Source organism: Pelophylax lessonae, assembly GCF_965119305.1.
Source record: "Pelophylax lessonae genome assembly, chromosome: 4".
Taxonomy (NCBI): domain Eukaryota; kingdom Metazoa; phylum Chordata; class Amphibia; order Anura; family Ranidae; genus Pelophylax; species Pelophylax lessonae.
Window position 1 is genome coordinate 329,367,597 of NC_138771.1, and position 16,919 is coordinate 329,384,515.

Sequence of the window (16,919 nt, forward strand, 5' to 3'; positions counted from 1 at the left end):
TTCCTCGTCGTGCGGCCCACGTATTGTTGCCCGCACTTGCATTGAAGCATATATACAGCATTAGTGGACGAGCAGGTGATAAGTGAATCAATCTTGTACTCTCGTCCAGTTGCAGAGGATACAAATTTCTCGATTTTCCTTCCCTTAAAGGAATTGAGAGAGCAAATTTTGCATCTATGGCATGGATAAAAACCTTTAAAATCGCCAAAGAAAGTGGGTTGGATGGGTCTTTCGATAACATTTTGGGCTATTTTGTGTCTCAAGGAAGGGACACCCCTAAAAATAATCTTGGGATGCTCAGATAACATAGGGCCCAGAATCCGGTCATTTTTTAAAACCGGCCAGTGTTTTTTAATAATTTTCTTAATTAGAAAATGTTGGATCGAGTAGGAAGTAACGAACGAGTTTTTAAAACCTTCATTATCGTTTCCCTTCAACCTTGGGCATAATAAGGACGACCTGTCTACGGCTACTATATCTTTGATGGTGACATCCAGTTGATTGGCATCATACCTTTTTTCTATAAATTTAGCCTTAAGGGTATTAGCCTGTAGTAAGAAGTCCTCCTGTCGGGTACAGTTTCTGCGTAACCGCAGAAACTGACCTTTTGGGACAGCATTGAGCCATGACTGGTGATGACAGCTATCACTTGGAATGAAGCTGTTCCGATCTGTTTTCTTGAAATGAGTGGTGGTTATGATTTTATCACCCTGTACCACCAAATTCAAATCAAGAATATTGATATAGATCAAAGAGAGGGACCAGAGGGGGGGAGGCGGACAAGGAAGAAAAAGAAGGAGAGTATAAAAGATCCGGGTATATTCAACTTGTCTAAGGCTCAGTTCTCTGACAATGAGAAAGCCGTCCTCCATATTCGTCCTTTGAGTTTCCACGGGAAGATAACTATTAACAAGGGGATTTTCACAGGGGAGGTGGAAACAAGAGACATATAGATCAAAGAGAGGGACCAGAGGGGGGAGGCGCACAAGGAAGAAAAAGAAGGAGAGTATAAAAGATCCGGGTATATTCAACTTGTCTAAGGCTCAGTTCTCTGACAATGAGAAAGCCGTCCTCCATCGCGGACTAAAATTTGCACCCCCTAAGGTGCTAAATAAATTTGGCGTCTTTATGGATGTGCAAAAATATGTCAGGAAACTGAACATTCAGAGATATATTATCTCTAACCCCACCCGCACTATAAACAACACTGACCATAGGTATGTTCATACATCCCTGGCCAACGCTTCCTTGTTCAATCCCCCTGGAAAAATTGCCCCCTCAGTCCAGGTCTTCAAAGACCTGGTCTCTAAAGATATAGAAAACATCAGAGTAAAAAGACCTCCTAATAAGGATGAATTCCACATAGGACTTCAAAACCTCTGTGACAATAAAGATATTGTCATCCGCCCCGCCGATAAGGGGGGCGACATAGTCATTTTGGACAAAGAGGACTATATATCTAAGATGAGAAATATCTTAAATGATAGAGACACTTATAAGGTCCTTGCCTCCAACCCTACCTTGAGATATAAAAAAGAATTACAATCTTTGGTGAATAAAGCACACGAGGAGGGAATTTTAAGTAAAAAGGAGAAATTATTTTTAATCCCCTCAGCTCCTCGTTTGCCCATTATTTATTTTTTACCTAAGGTGCACAAGAATCCCGTGAAGCCTCCTGGACGCCCCATAATTAGTGGGATCGACTCCCTGTGCTCCCGGATAGGCAGCCTTTAGTTAAACAAATCCCATCTTACCTTAAAGACACTACCCATGTCTTAAATATCCTTCAAGATGTCTCCTGGAAAGAAGGGTATATTATGGCTACAGCCGACGTAGCATCGCTGTACACCGTAATTGACCACGAACAGGGACTAGAAGCTGTACGATATTACTTAGACCTTTGGAGCCCTTTACTTCAGGAACAAAAGAGTTTTATAATATACATCATTAAATTTGCTATGTCACATAACCTCTTTTGGTTTAATAACACCTTCTATTTACAGAATAGAGGAGTCGCGATGGGAGCAAAATTTGCCCCCAGCTTGGCCAATCTTTTTATGGCCAAGTGGGAGGAGGATGTCGTCCTTACCAGCCGACCGCCGCAATTAATTTTGTGGCGGAGGTACATCGACGACATCCTCCTCCTATGGGTGTAACGTTCATGCGTTTTTGTTAGTGGATGGATTTACAGCTGCAGAATTATTACACTCAGTAGCCTTGTAGAGAATCTGTTGAACAAACATATCCAACTCTCAGGACTTCATCACCGTGTACAGCCTGTTATATACCATATATATTAATAGATGTTAATGGAGGGATAGAATATATGAGGATATATAGATGAGAGACAGGCTATTGTATGGTGAGCACTAGAAGTAGTATTAGGAGAGTTTGCAGGTGATGGTAAAGCAGATAGGTTCTGATGTCAAGTATAGTGCAGATGGTAAGAGGACACAGATGGAGTATACTTAGACAGAGTAACCTAGTGCAAGGATAGTTGAAGGTAGTCCCAAGAGCTAACAGTCTATGCAGATGATAGTGAATAGATAGATACAGATAGTCTTGGTAATTGCAGTAGATGACAGTAGGAGATTGGTTAGTAAGAATCCCCTGTGGGGTACTTATCACTTAGATAGGTTTAGGAGTAACAGTGTCCATTGGAGAAGGGTGATCCCGTAGCGAGATACGGATCACCAGCGAGGTTTCCGGCTTCAGTTCAGCAAGGGAGAATGTCAGCAGCTCCGACTTCACAGGAGTAGGTGCGGTGAACATGCGGTGAAGGTGAAGACAGCATGCCAGGGGTGATCGGGTGGCGAGACACAGGACCCGAAAACAGGTTCAGGTAGCGAGATACAGGAACGTGTCGAACTGGTATGCTGACTTCAGACAGCGGGACGCTCCAACCATGGCGGTTGAACGAGCGATGAGTGAGAGCAAACCGGCGATTGAAATAGCCGCTCATAGCGGCGCTCGGCAATGATGTCATCCGGTCTTAAAGGTATATGCGTCCCTTGTTACACAAGATGGGACGCAATTAGTAGAGGAGAAATATGGAGACAAGGGTACCAGAGGTACCAGAACATTACAGTACCCCCCCCCTTAAGGCCGGCTCCGGAAGGCCTCTAGAACTGTTTTTTCCGGATATTTCAAGTGGAAATTGCGAATCAGTCTAGGGGCATGTATATCGGAGGTATCCAGCCAGGTGTCATCTTGGGGCCCATAGTTCTTCCATCGTACAAGATACTGGAGTCTTCTTCTATTAAAACGGGAATCCAAAATTTCTTTTATCTCAAATTCTTCTCCGCCCTCCACTTGTACAGGAGGTGGAGGTGAGATAGTAGGCCTTATTCCTTGGTTAGGAACATGGGGCTTCAGTAGAGACACATGGAAGACAGGATGTATCTTGAGGTCTACTGGCAATGTGAGTTGTACTGCAGCTTTTCCAATAAGCTTCTCTATTGGAAAAGGTCCCAGAAATAGAGGTCCAAGTTTTTTACTAGGGATTTTTAGTCTCAGATGTTTTGTAGAAAGCCAAACAAGATTCCCAATGGCATATTGGGGAGAGGGTTTCCTACGGAGGTCGTAGTACTTTTTTTGTTGGCTATGAGCATGGGATATGGTATTGTTGAGTAATCCCAGAGAATCCTTTATCTGGGCAAGATAATCAGATGCCACTGGATTACTTGATGGCAAGATACGTGGAGGAAGGAGTGTGGGATGAAACCCATAATTCAGGTAAAACGGACTTTGCTTAGTAGTGCTATGAGTAGCGTTGTTATAGGCGAATTCCGCCAGCGGGAGGAGATCTGCCCAATCGTCCTGTAGATACAAAGTATAGCAACGCAGGTACTGTTCAATGCACTGGTTAACTCTCTCTGTCTGTCCGTTGGTCTGAGGGTGGTAGGGAGATGTAAGGTTACGCTCTATTCGCAGTATCTGACATAGATCTAGCCAAAACTTTGAGATGAATTGTGAACCACGGTCAGACAGCAGTGTTTTTGGAATACCATGTAACTTAAAGACATGTTTCACAAGTAATTCCGCTGTTTGTTTGGATGAAGGTAGTTTTCGGATAGGAGTGAAATGTGCCATCTTGGTCAGATGGTCCACTGACACCAAGATGGTGTTGAATCCTTTGGAAGGTGGTAGTTCCACTATGAAGTCTAAGGATACCACTTCCCACGGAACCTGGGGTATCGGTAAACTACAAAGTAACCCCGATGGTTTCGTGTTGTCAATTTTAGACCTTGCACAGATATCACAAGATGAAACGAACTTTTTTACGGTTGTCTTCATGTCTGGCCACCAAAATTGCCTAGTGAGTAGATTGAGAGTTTTAGTCATACCCATATGTCCTGCCATAGGTACATCATGCGACAATTCTAAGATCTTGGTTCGCATAGTAGGGGGTATGTATAATTTATCGTTGTAGTAGAGGAAGCCTTCTGCGTCAGTAGTTAGTTGTGGTGGAGGTGAATCCAATCCTATGCTGTGCAAAATCTCCTCCTTCAGGGAGCGAACGACTCCGATAATACGTTCAAGTGGTATTATAGGAACTGAGGGAACCTCAGTACAATCTTTCTCGGCTAGTCGTGAGAGTGCATCCGCTTTTTTATTTTTGTCTGCGGGCGTGTAAGTCACTAAAAAATTAAATCTCAGAAAGAATAACGACCACCGTACCTGCCGGTGGGAAAGAGTTCTATTAGTCTGAAGGTATTGAAGGTTTTTGTGATCAGTATATATCAGAATTGGCAATTGAGTGCCCTCAAGTAGATGTCGCCAATTCTCTAATGCCAGTTTTATTGCTAATAACTCCTTCTCACCTACTGGGTAGTTCACCTCGGGGCTACTTAATGACTTTGAAAAGAAAGCAACTGGGTGAAGAGGTGAGGTGTTTGTTGGTCGTTGTGAGAGAACTGCTCCTACTGCCATATTAGACGCATCTACCTCCAAGATGTATTGAAGGGATGGGTCTGGATGGCATAGTATGGGGGCAGTAGTAAAGCTTGATTTCAGTAGAGAGAATGCTCCATTTGCTTCTTTTGACCAATTAAATGGTTTCTTCGTGCTTGTAAGTTGTGTGAGAGGTTTCACAATCGCAGAGAAGTTCTTAATGAATTTCCTATAGTAATTAGAGAATCCTAGGAACCTTTGTAATGCTTTGCGAGTGGTTGGCACAGGCCAATCCAGAATGCAGGATATTTTGCTCATGTCCATTTTGATTCCACTTTTAGATATAATATACCCTAATAAATAGTACTTCCTCTTTATGAAACAAACATTTCTTTGATTTAACATATAAGTTATGTGCAAGTAGTCTTGACAACACAAGTCTCACATGTTTTATGTGTTCAGGTAAGGAATGAGAATAGATAAGTATATCGTCCAAATATATTACCACACAAACATCAAGCAAGTCTCGGAATATCTCATTTATAAACTGTTGGAAGGCTGCGGGAGCATTACATAGCCCAAATGGCATTACAAGGTACTCAAACAGTCCGTATCTGGTTCTGAATGCCGTCTTCCATTCATCCCCTTTACGGATTCGAATTAAATTGTATGCCCCTTTTAGGTCCAATTTTGAAAAGAAAGAAGCCCCACGCACCTGTTCGATAAGTTCAGGAATAAGGGGTAAAGGATAACGATCCTTTATTGTGATGGCATTTAATTGTCTGAAATCAATGATAGGCCTAAGGCTAGAGTCCTTATTGCGGACGAAGAAGAGCCCAGCAGCAGTGGAGGAAGTAGAAGGTCGGATGAATCCTTTTGCCAAGTTCTCATCCAGATACTCCTTAAGATGAGAAAGTTCATCCTGTGAGAGAGGATAAACATGTCCGAAAGGCAACTTGCTATTAGGGAGTAAATCGATACAACAATCATAGTCCCTATGGGGAGGTAGCATTTGAGCGTTTTTCTCAAGGAAAACCTCCGATAAATCCTGATAACACTTAGGAATAATGTCATCCGGCAGTACAGACAGGATCCTATCATGTGTGGGGAGGTTACACGTCGTCTCACAATAGAGAGAAGAGAAGGCTAACGTTCTTGTTTTCCAATCGATGATTGGTTGATGTATGTGTAACCAGGGAAGTCCCAAAATGATTGGAAAATGTGGTGAAGTTAATACATCAAAGGTGGTGGTCTCCACATGAGACTCGTCAGCAGTTACAAGAAGTGCCTGTGTCTGACTGGTGATAGGACCAGAGGATAAAGGGGTACCGTTAATAAAACTAACGGAGACAGGTTTGGGTTTTGAAACAATAGGTATTTTATTAAGGGAGACAAAACAAATGTCAATGTAGTTTCCACAAGATCCGGTGTCAATCATAGCCTTGGTGGTGATCCTAGTTTGGTCCCACTGCAATGTTAATTGAACAAAAAGATAGGGATTAGAAAAGGAAGTTGTGAGTCCCCCTAGCAAGACATTTGAACACTCACCCTCTTTTCTGCGGACAAGAGGACAGCCGTTTACTAAATGATTCGGGGATGCGCAGTACATACAAAGATGTTCGGTTTTCCTCCTGGCACGTTCAGAAAGGGTCAGAGGTGGACGTATCATTCCTACTTCCATAGGAGTAGGGTCAGCAGGCAACATCCGAGAAGGACTGGAAAATGGTGAGCCCATCTTCTCAGCCTTTCTTTCTCGTAGTCGTCTGTCAATATTGATACTGGTCTGTATCAGTCCCTCTAGAGTGCCAGGTAAATCCGCTCGGGCGAGCTCGTCTTTAACGGCCTCAGATAGGCCGAATCTAAACTGTATTCGCAAAGATGTGTCGTTCCACCCTGAATCAGGGGACCATCTTTTAAAATTCGCCACGAAATCTTCAACAGGTCTCCTTCCTTGTTTTAAGGCCTGTAATTGGGTGTCAGCGGTACTCTGCTTGTTGGGGTCTTCATATAAACTAGAAAGTTGTGCTAGAAATAAGGGATAAGAATTAAGGAGTGGATCATCCTTTTCAAAGAGAGCATCTGCCCAGGCCCGGGGTTCACCCGTTAAATAGGAGATGATGGTACAAACCTTAATTTGGTCAGTGGTGTAGGTTAGAGGTTTTAACAAAAAAAACAATCGACATGCGTTTTTAAATTCACGGAATTTGCTCCGATCACCAGAAAATACTATAGGAGGGTTTATCTTAGGCTCACGGGGCTGAGCAGCAGGAGGCTGTGTGAGACGGCCAAGCTGCTGTCTCAAGGTCTGATTTTCATTTTGTACCTCTGTAAGCGCAAGGATCAATGCATCTACTTGCTGTTTTAATTGTAGTACATGAGTGGATAATTCTGCTGAATCCATATTTTTTTTTAAAGGCTCGTTCAATCTGTAACGTTCATGCGTTTTTGTTAGTGGATGGATTTACAGCTGCAGAATTATTACACTCAGTAGCCTTGTAGAGAATCTGTTGAACAAACATATCCAACTCTCAGGACTTCATCACCGTGTACAGCCTGTTATATACCATATATATTAATAGATGTTAATGGAGGAATAGAATATAAGAGGATATATAGATGAGAGACAGGCTATTGTATGGTGAGCACTAGAAGTAGTATTAGGAGAGTTTGCAGGTGATGGTAAAGCAGATAGGTTCTGATGTCAAGTATAGTGCAGATGGTAAGAGGACACAGATGGAATATACTTAGACAGAGTAACCTAGTGCAAGGATAGTTGAAGGTAGTCCCAAGAGCTAACAGTCTATGCAGATGATAGTGAATAGATAGATACAGATAGTCTTGGTAATTGCAGTAGATGACAGTAGGAGATTGGTTAGTAAGAATCCCCTGTGGGGTACTTATCACTTAGATAGGTTTAGGAGTAACAGTGTCCATTGGAGAAGGGTGATCCCGTAGCGAGATACGGATCACCAGCGAGGTTTCCGGCTTCAGTTCAGCAAGGGAGAATGTCAGCAGCTCCGACTTCACAGGAGTAGGTGCGGTGAACATGCGGTGAAGGTGAAGACAGCATGCCAGGGGTGATCGGGTGGCGAGACACAGGATCCGAAAACAGGTTCAGGTAGCGAGATACAGGAACATGTCGAACTGGTATGCTGACTTCAGACAGCGGGACGCTCCAACCATGGCGGTTGAACGAGCGATGAGTGAGAGCAAACCGGCGATTGAAATAGCCGCTCATAGCGACGCTCGGCAATGATGTCATCCGGTCTTAAAGGTATATGCGTCCCTTGTTACACAAGATGGGACGCAATTAGGAGAGGAGAAATATGGAGACAAGGGTACCAGAGGTACCAGAACATTACAATGGGATGGCAGTGCCCCTTCGCTAGACTCTTTTATTTCTTGTTTAAATATTAATAATAGAGGTATTAAACTGGATCACACCAGTAGCTCTACAGAAATCACTTTTCTTGATTTGAATTTGGTGGTACAGGGTGATAAAATCATAACCACCACTCATTTCAAGAAAACAGATCGGAACAGCTTCATTCCAAGTGATAGCTGTCATCACCAGTCATGGCTCAATGCTGTCCCAAAAGGTCAGTTTCTGCGGTTACGCAGAAACTGTACCCGACAGGAGGACTTATTACTACAGGCTAATACCCTTAAGGCTAAATTTATAGAAAAAGGGTATGATGCCAATCAACTGGATGTCACCATCAAAGATATAGTAGCCGTAGACAGGTCGTCCTTATTATGCCCAAGGTTGAAGGGAAACGATAATGAAGGTTTTAAAAACTTGTTCGTTACTTCCTACCCGACCCAACATTTTCTAATTAAGAAAATTATTAAAAAACACTGGCCGGTTTTAAAAAATGACCGGATTCTGGGCCCTATGTTATCTGAGCATCCCAAGATTATTTTTAGGGGTGTCCCTTCCTTGAGACACAAAATAGCCCAAAATCGAAAGACCCATCCAACCCACTTTCTTTGGCGATTTTAAAGGTTTTTATCCATGCCATAGATGCAAAATTTGCTCTCTCAATTCCTTTAAGGGAAGGAAAATCGAGAAATTTGTATCCTCTGCAACTGGACGAGAGTACAAGATTGATTCACTTATCACCTGCTCGTCCACTAATGTTGTATATATGCTTCAATGCAAGTGCGGGCAACAATACGTGGGCCGCACGACGAGGAAATTGCAGATCAGGTTGGGGGAACATGTAGGCAATATTAGGAAGGGCTTCCCAGGCCACAGTGTGTCAAAACACTATGACCATTGTCATCATAATAACCCTAAAAACACACTGTTTATAGGGATAGATAAGTTCTCACCTCATTGGAGGGGATCCAATGCAAGACGAGAAATATCAAGAATGGAGACTCGCTGGATCTATATTCTCAAAACTTATACTCCCTATGGGTTAAATGTGGAATGGGATGTAAATGCTTTTATCAATAATAGCTGATTTTAACATATTTTATCTTTTTAAATTTTTTTAATTCTCCATTATGTATGATGTTTTCTATTTGGAGGTTTTTGAGGTAATGTATCTGTGTATTACATCTGCCGTGGTGTACATCTTGCTGCCCAATTTTTTTTGTAATAAGCACTTTATTGATTCAGATATGACCGTCAATGATCATATCTTCGTTTAGCACTTTATATATTTGAGTGTGATTGTTACTGATCTCTGTAAAAAATTTTTACATTCACAATTTTTTTCTTATATCAAATTTTTTTCTTATATTTAAATATATGGGGTCATTCACATATATGTTCATATTACAAAATGAACATTTTTTAGTTTTTTATTTTTATTTTTATCTTTATAAATTTCACTTTCCATATGTCTTCATGCGTTTCACATATATATTTTATAGGTGTTTAAAGGCTACACTGTTTGGCCACTAGATGGCGTTTGCATATTGTACAGCAAGATGAAACGACACATTGCCCAGAAGTCTCATTATAACAATTTATCATGAGATTATTTAAATTTATTTAAATTATATAATTTTTTATGTATTGTATTTGTAATATTGTTTATAGTGCCTGCTGTCCCATTCTTCTGTGAACAACCAATGAGCCGACCTCCTAATCTGGGTACTGCTAATATCGCTCATCTATGTTATTCCATCAAAATAGAGATTGACATTTGAGTTATTTTTCAATGGAGGAGACTCATGAAACATTTTTTTGTTCTATGCTTTTTCACATTTTTGTGGGAACATTTGGGCACTTATGATTAGATGTTCACCTTGTTGACATCCTCATATGGCGTTGTTTTAATGCTCACTTCCTTGACATTATCACCAATGGGAGGAGTGATCCGTCATATCCTGTTTACATCCCTCCGTCGTCTGGCCGCGTGACTTCGCCGGCGTGCGTGCAAGATGATTGGCTGACGTGCGTCACTTCCGCTGACTGCGGATTGGCTGACGTACGTCACTTCCGCTGATCGCGGATTGGCTGAAGTACGTCACCTCCGCCGATCGCGGATGTGCAGCGGCGGGACTCGCGGCCACTCAGCAGGGATGCGGGGGTACATAGGCGTGTGAGTTGCGTCTGGAGTCACGCCCAGACGACGTCTTTTCATGACGAAACGTTGGCGACTCCAGACGCCCCCTGGAATTAGCCGGCCTTTCACTGTTTGCTGCCTGGGATTTTTGCGGGACGCCGCACCTTCACCCCATGTCCAGCCTATGATATGCCTGTCATTATTTGGTACATTGTGAGTATGTCTTTTTAATAAATATTGTTACAAGTTTATACGGGATTACGCTATGGGCCTCGCTTTTTTCTCCACATATTCACTTATGACCGATGAAAAACACTGAGGAGTGACAATCCCATATATCCTCTTATTACATCGATTCCTCCACGCATCTTAAGAGGTGGTTCCTTCTATTCGGAAAAGTAATCACGTAATATCTGACCTACAGTGGTTTGATTATTAGCCAGGAGAGGCTGACTCATTAATTTGAGCAGCCACGGAAATCTGGTAAGCTGCTTACTATATCCAATCACAGAGGTGTTCCCCTCCTTCACATACCCTTGGTGTCACAGGAAAGAATCCCCCCTTGGAATATTTTGCATGCGGATTTATTTTTTACCCTACACCAGCTTTTTTGGGACTTATTCATTTGGACACTTTCTTTTCTATACACAATACTGTGAATTTTTATTCATTTGGACACTCTTTTATCATTTTTGTGAATATTGATATTTTTAGCGCTACACTTTTATGTTATATAGTAATATTTATCAACCATATATCTCAAAAAATATATGAAGACTATTCCTGGCCTGTTTTTTTCTGAACATGTTCATTAAAAGTGCTTATCACATTTGCCTCTGTTCCATGTTCTTCAATGTCAGAGATGGGCAGTCTGTCCCTGGTGGTCTCTTCCTATTGTCTCTGTATTAAGGTGTGATGTGTTTTCTGTTAAGCCTGTCTGTCCCATTGTTAATTGTTAATGAACTCAAGTATTGTTTCTGTCCAGATGGCTAGATAATTAGTTCAGGTTAATTATATTTCTGTACACAATTTCATCTGCATATGATAATGTAATCAGGCTTACCTGACCTGGTGGGGTAATTTGATCAGAGGGCGTTGTCCTCATGTCTGTATATATTGAGTGTGAGACTGTTCAATAAAGTTGAAGGTTTCAGAACTTGTACAAGCTAAGTTGTCAGCTAGCTTTGTATGTAGGTGGCTAGAATATCTGATACCTATGTTCAAGACTGTAAGAAGCCGTATACTGACGGAAGCCCACAAACACAGTGTGGGTCGCGGTTCTGTTACACTATAGTCCACAGGAGAGAGAGTCTACTGTAACCAAGAATTTTTTGACGCCCTTAGTTGATGACGAAACGCATCAGAGCATGAGTACGCGGTCGCCATAGTACCGTAAGACGCCACGCCAAGCCACGCTACGAGCTCTGGACAGCTAAGGTATCTAGCAGCACGGATAGCAGCGGTAGATTTACAGCGTGCCACATGCATTTGTAATGCCTTCATTTCATCTACCTTTTTCCATGACACAGATGTGGTGAGTGGAGTACATATGGAGGTTTGAATACGATTTGGAACCGCATTGCAGCTGAATTGGGGTCCAACGAATTGAGATCTGTCTGAGATATACAGGCTTGACTTTAGGAGCAGTCTGGTGAGTGTCCATTTTGATGGGGAGCACTGTAAGGTTCTGGCACTCTCAGTGCCTCCTATCACATCATTTCCGGGTGCTTTCCATCTACCTAGATAGATGAAGCACATATAGGTGTGTTTCCCTTTAAGAGTGCTGACATCATCACTGAGCGCCGGACTGAACAGCTATTTAAATCACCAGCTCTCACTCACATGTGTTCGTTCAACCTGCTTTGTGCCTTGATGCTAACCTGTCTTGAAGCTCTCATGCTTGCAAGCATACCTCGCTGACGGAACCACGCTGCGCTGATCCCTGTATCCCGCTACCGGATCATCCGCTCTTGACGAACCTCTCCTCTGCTACATTGCTACTAGTGATAAGTACCCCACAGGGGAAACCTCTATAAACCTTCATACTAAAGCTTACACTATCTAGCTCTGCATACTAAGGACTATTATTACATCTGCATTATCTAAGATTGCTAGCTCTTGAGCCTACTACCATTTGCTCTTGCACTGGGTTGGTCTCTCCTGTATGTCATCTGCTATCCTATCATCTACTACCATACATAATTGCTAACCTATCTGCATCCCACCTGTTACTATCTCATTCTCAAGAACATTCCTCTCAAGTGTCTGTCACCTATCGTCTCAACTCAACCTGTCTCTTCAGCCTATCACCTCTATACTACTATATACATAGATCACTCAAGGAACTTCTTATTGAGTGTGTGTATTTACTTGCTGAATTGAGATCATCCACACATGATGAGTCTTTGGGAGTTGGGATTGGTGTCTCAGCGTTTCTCTACATGACTACTGAAGTGGAATATTTCTGCAGCTGTAAATCCACATCATACATAAAACGCAGGAGCGTTACAAGCACGTCTTGATGGTGGAGGTTTACTGGGTGCTTTTAAGAATCATTCACACCCTTCCTCATATAAGTTTGACATTTAGTCTGGACTATTATTAATTCTCAGCTGGGACTTTCTTCACATGCATGCATGCGGTTATTTACATATCAATATATGTTTTTTTAATTGATATTTATATGCATATAGTTGTGATGTGCATAGTATAGCGCTGCTAGTGTTTTGGATTTATTTATACTGTAGATTGAATCTATTGCACCTTGCTTTTATTATTTGATGTTATAGCAGCAGCTGTGACCTTTTAGGGTCTTTTTTTTAACAATTTTATAATCACTTAGCGCTGGGTGAGTAAGAATTTTGACCATTTTAGCGTTTTTGGTTTTCTTGCTCCATTTATATAGTAATTATTGTATATTGCCTAGCGGACTGTGTCTGAACCTACGTTCTGTGTGTTAATTTATGCTCAAACCACTATTTATTCTAACCTGTACCAATACATTGAGCTAATTTACCAGGAAATGGTCTTGTGTCTATTTCCTGGTACTAATTCACAACTGAGTTAAAGGTATCTATACTTGTGTTCCTATATGTGCTTGCTGTAGCTTTCACTCAACTAGGTGTTATAAGTGGCGCTGCCTATGAAGTGTAGTGGTGTAATATTAATTACTTGGCCTCACAATAAGTATAATACAATAATACACAGGAGCATACAACAGTATAGATAAATATAAAGTGCTTAACCACTTGCCGACCGCTCACATGGAGGGTACTGCGGCAAAGTGGCTTGTTATCATCCAGCTGGACTCCTCCCCTTCTCGGCGGCGCGTGCGTGCCGCCAGAGGCTCGCTCCCGCTGTATTCAGACACATCGGGAGTCGGGCCAGGGGAGGAGAGGCGGTGATCACCGCCGCTCTTCTCCAATCGTCGGGGATCGAGTGAGGAAATCTGCCCGCTTGTGTAAACAAAGCGGGAGGATCTCCTATGTGACAGGCAGGGACAGATTATAGGATTCAGCATAGCTAAACCTGCGATCTGTGCCTGTGTCACACAATCCCCTCCCCCCACACACGTCAGTAAGCACCAGGCATACATTTAACCCCTTGATCACCAGTTAGGGGTCCGATCTGTCTGCCGCAATGTCGCAGTCCCGCAAAAAAAATCGCAGATCGCCGCCATTACTAGTTAAAAAAAAACAATAAAAATGACATAAATCTTTCCCGTAGTTAGTAGCTGCGATAACTTTTGCGCAAACCAATCAAAATACGCTTATTGCGATTTTTTTTTACCAAAAATATGTAGCAGAAAACAAATTGGCCTAAAATTTGATTTTTACATTCTTTTTTTGGGGAATTTCAAATGTGAAATATATTGTTATTTTTTTTTCAAAAAATGTCGCTCTTTTTTTGTTTATAGCGCAAAAAAGTAAAAACCGCACAGGTGATCAAATACCACAAAAAGAAAGCTCTATTTTTGGGGAAAAAAAGGACATAAATTTAATTTAGGTACAGTGTCGCACGACCGCTCAATTGTCCGTTAAATTAGCGCAGTGACGAATCGCAAAATATGGCCTGGTCAGGAATGGGGTAAAATCTTCCGGTCTTAAAGCGGTTAAAAATACGCTCATTGAGAACTTTTTTGTCAAAGACATGTAGCTAAATACATTTTGGCCTAAATATATGACAAAAATTGAATATATTGGATATTTTTTAACTGTCAATGTAGAAAATGTCAATTTGTTTGCAAAATTTTCGCTCTTTTTTTATTAATATCGCAAAAAATGAAAAGTGCAGAGGTAATCAAATAACACCTAAAGAAAGCTCTGTTTGTGGGAAAAAAAGGACGTAAATTTGGTTTGGGTACGGCATTGCATGACTGCGCAGTTGTCAGTTAAAGTCGCAAAGTGCCAAGTTGCAAAAAGTGGCCTGGACGTAAAGCAGGAAAATCCTCCGGTGGTAAAGTGGTTAATGAGCAACAAAATGACCAGATACAATGAGTAAAATATACAAAAAATATATATTATATATATATATATATATATATATATATATATATATATATATATATATATAATATATATATATGTATCGGTCACTATAGAAGTGGAAAAAATAAATAATGAAGTGAGTCAACAAAAGTTAATGAATTGGTGGGTACAGTGACTCCAATAAAGATTGGATATGGTATACCTATGCGTGAAGTGAATAGGTGGATAGATATACAAGGGCTAAAGTGAACAAGTGCAAATGGTCCTAAAGGATATGGACCAAACAAATGTGAAAAAATAGCCAACAAAATGGCAAAAAATCAATAAATAAATATAAATATCTAAAATGATAAAAAATGAACAGAAAAGTCCAAAAAGTCCGTTAACCGCTTGCCGACCGCCACACGACTATTTACGTCGGCAGTCAGCCCCTCACAGGCAAAGCGACGTAGGGCTACGTCGCTAGCCTGTGAGGCTCTAGGGAGCGAGGGCACGCCACCGGGGGCGCGCTCCCGCTCCCGCGTGGTCACCGACCCCCCCGCCCGTTTGCCCGGCGGACCCGATGTCCGCCGGGCACTCACGATCGTCCGTTAGAGCGGGAGAAAGGCTAATGTAAACACAGCCGCCTGTCAGTCTCCCCTGTGTAAGAATGGAGATCAGATGGTTCTACTATGTAGGACCGTTGATCTCTGTTCTTACACTAGTAGCCACAGCCAATCACAGTTAGAAACACGCCCCTAGGACACACTTAATCCCTCCCTCTCCAATACAGTTAACTCCTTCACTGCCAGTGTCATTTTTACAGTAACAGTGCATATGTATAGCACTGATTACTGCAGTAATGTCACTGGTAACCCCAAAAGTGTCAAAAATGTCAGTCAAGGGTCCAATCTGTCCACCGCAATGTCGCAGTCCTGCAAAAAAAATCGCAGATCGCCGCCATTACTCGTTATAAAAAAAAAACAATAAAAATGACAAAAATCTTTCCCTTTGTTAGAAACGCAATAATAACGCGATAACTTTTGCGCAAACCAATCAAAATACGCTTTTTGCGATTTTTTTTACCAAACATATGTAGCATAAAACAAATTGGCTGAAAATGTTAAAAAATTTAGATTTTTACATTTTTTTTTGGGGGGGGGGATTTCATATACAAAAATGAGAAAAATATTGTTATTTTTGCAAAATTGACGCTCTTTTTTTGTTTATAGCGCATGATCAAAAAATCGCACAGGTGATCAAATACCAACAAAAGAAAGCTCTGTTTGTGGGAAATAAAGGACGTCAAATACGTTTAGGTACAGCGTCGCACGACCGTGAAATTGTCCGTTAAAGTCACGCAGTGCCAAATCGCAAAATAGGCCCTGGTCAGGAAGGGGGTAAAATCTTCCGGGGCTTAAGTGGTTAAAGTGACTAATAAAAAAAGAGAGAAGGTGAGGTTCCAGTTGATGGGTGACTCTCGGGGTGATCCAGGTGTTGAGTGCCAGGTGAGGAAATCAGTGCTCCCCTTCAATATCTCCCGCACTCACCAGAAGTCGTCACACCTACAGGGGTAACCAACGTGATGTAAACAATATATGCCCTCAGCTAGGGGTTGCGTACCGATCACTTCACTGGTAAATCCTGGGTCATCTCTCCCATATGTATAGTGTATTCAGAATAGGGTAAATATAGCCTCATATGCAGATCACATTCATCAGATGTAAAGTAATATCCAGATCATAATTCAAAATTATTGAATATTGACTTACTGTCTATATTTTTGAGGTAGGCTGCAGCCAACTATCCTCTCCAAAAGCGTTCATATTTCTATTTTTTACTCAACTAGGTGTGTCAGAGGGACTGAGGTTGTTCTTGGAGTCGAGGTGCAGAACAGAGAACCCAAATTACCAAGCAGTTCCTTTGGGGTAGCGCTATATATATATATATAGATTTACATATATATATATATATATATATATATATATATATATATGCACACACATATATATATATATATATATATATATATATATAT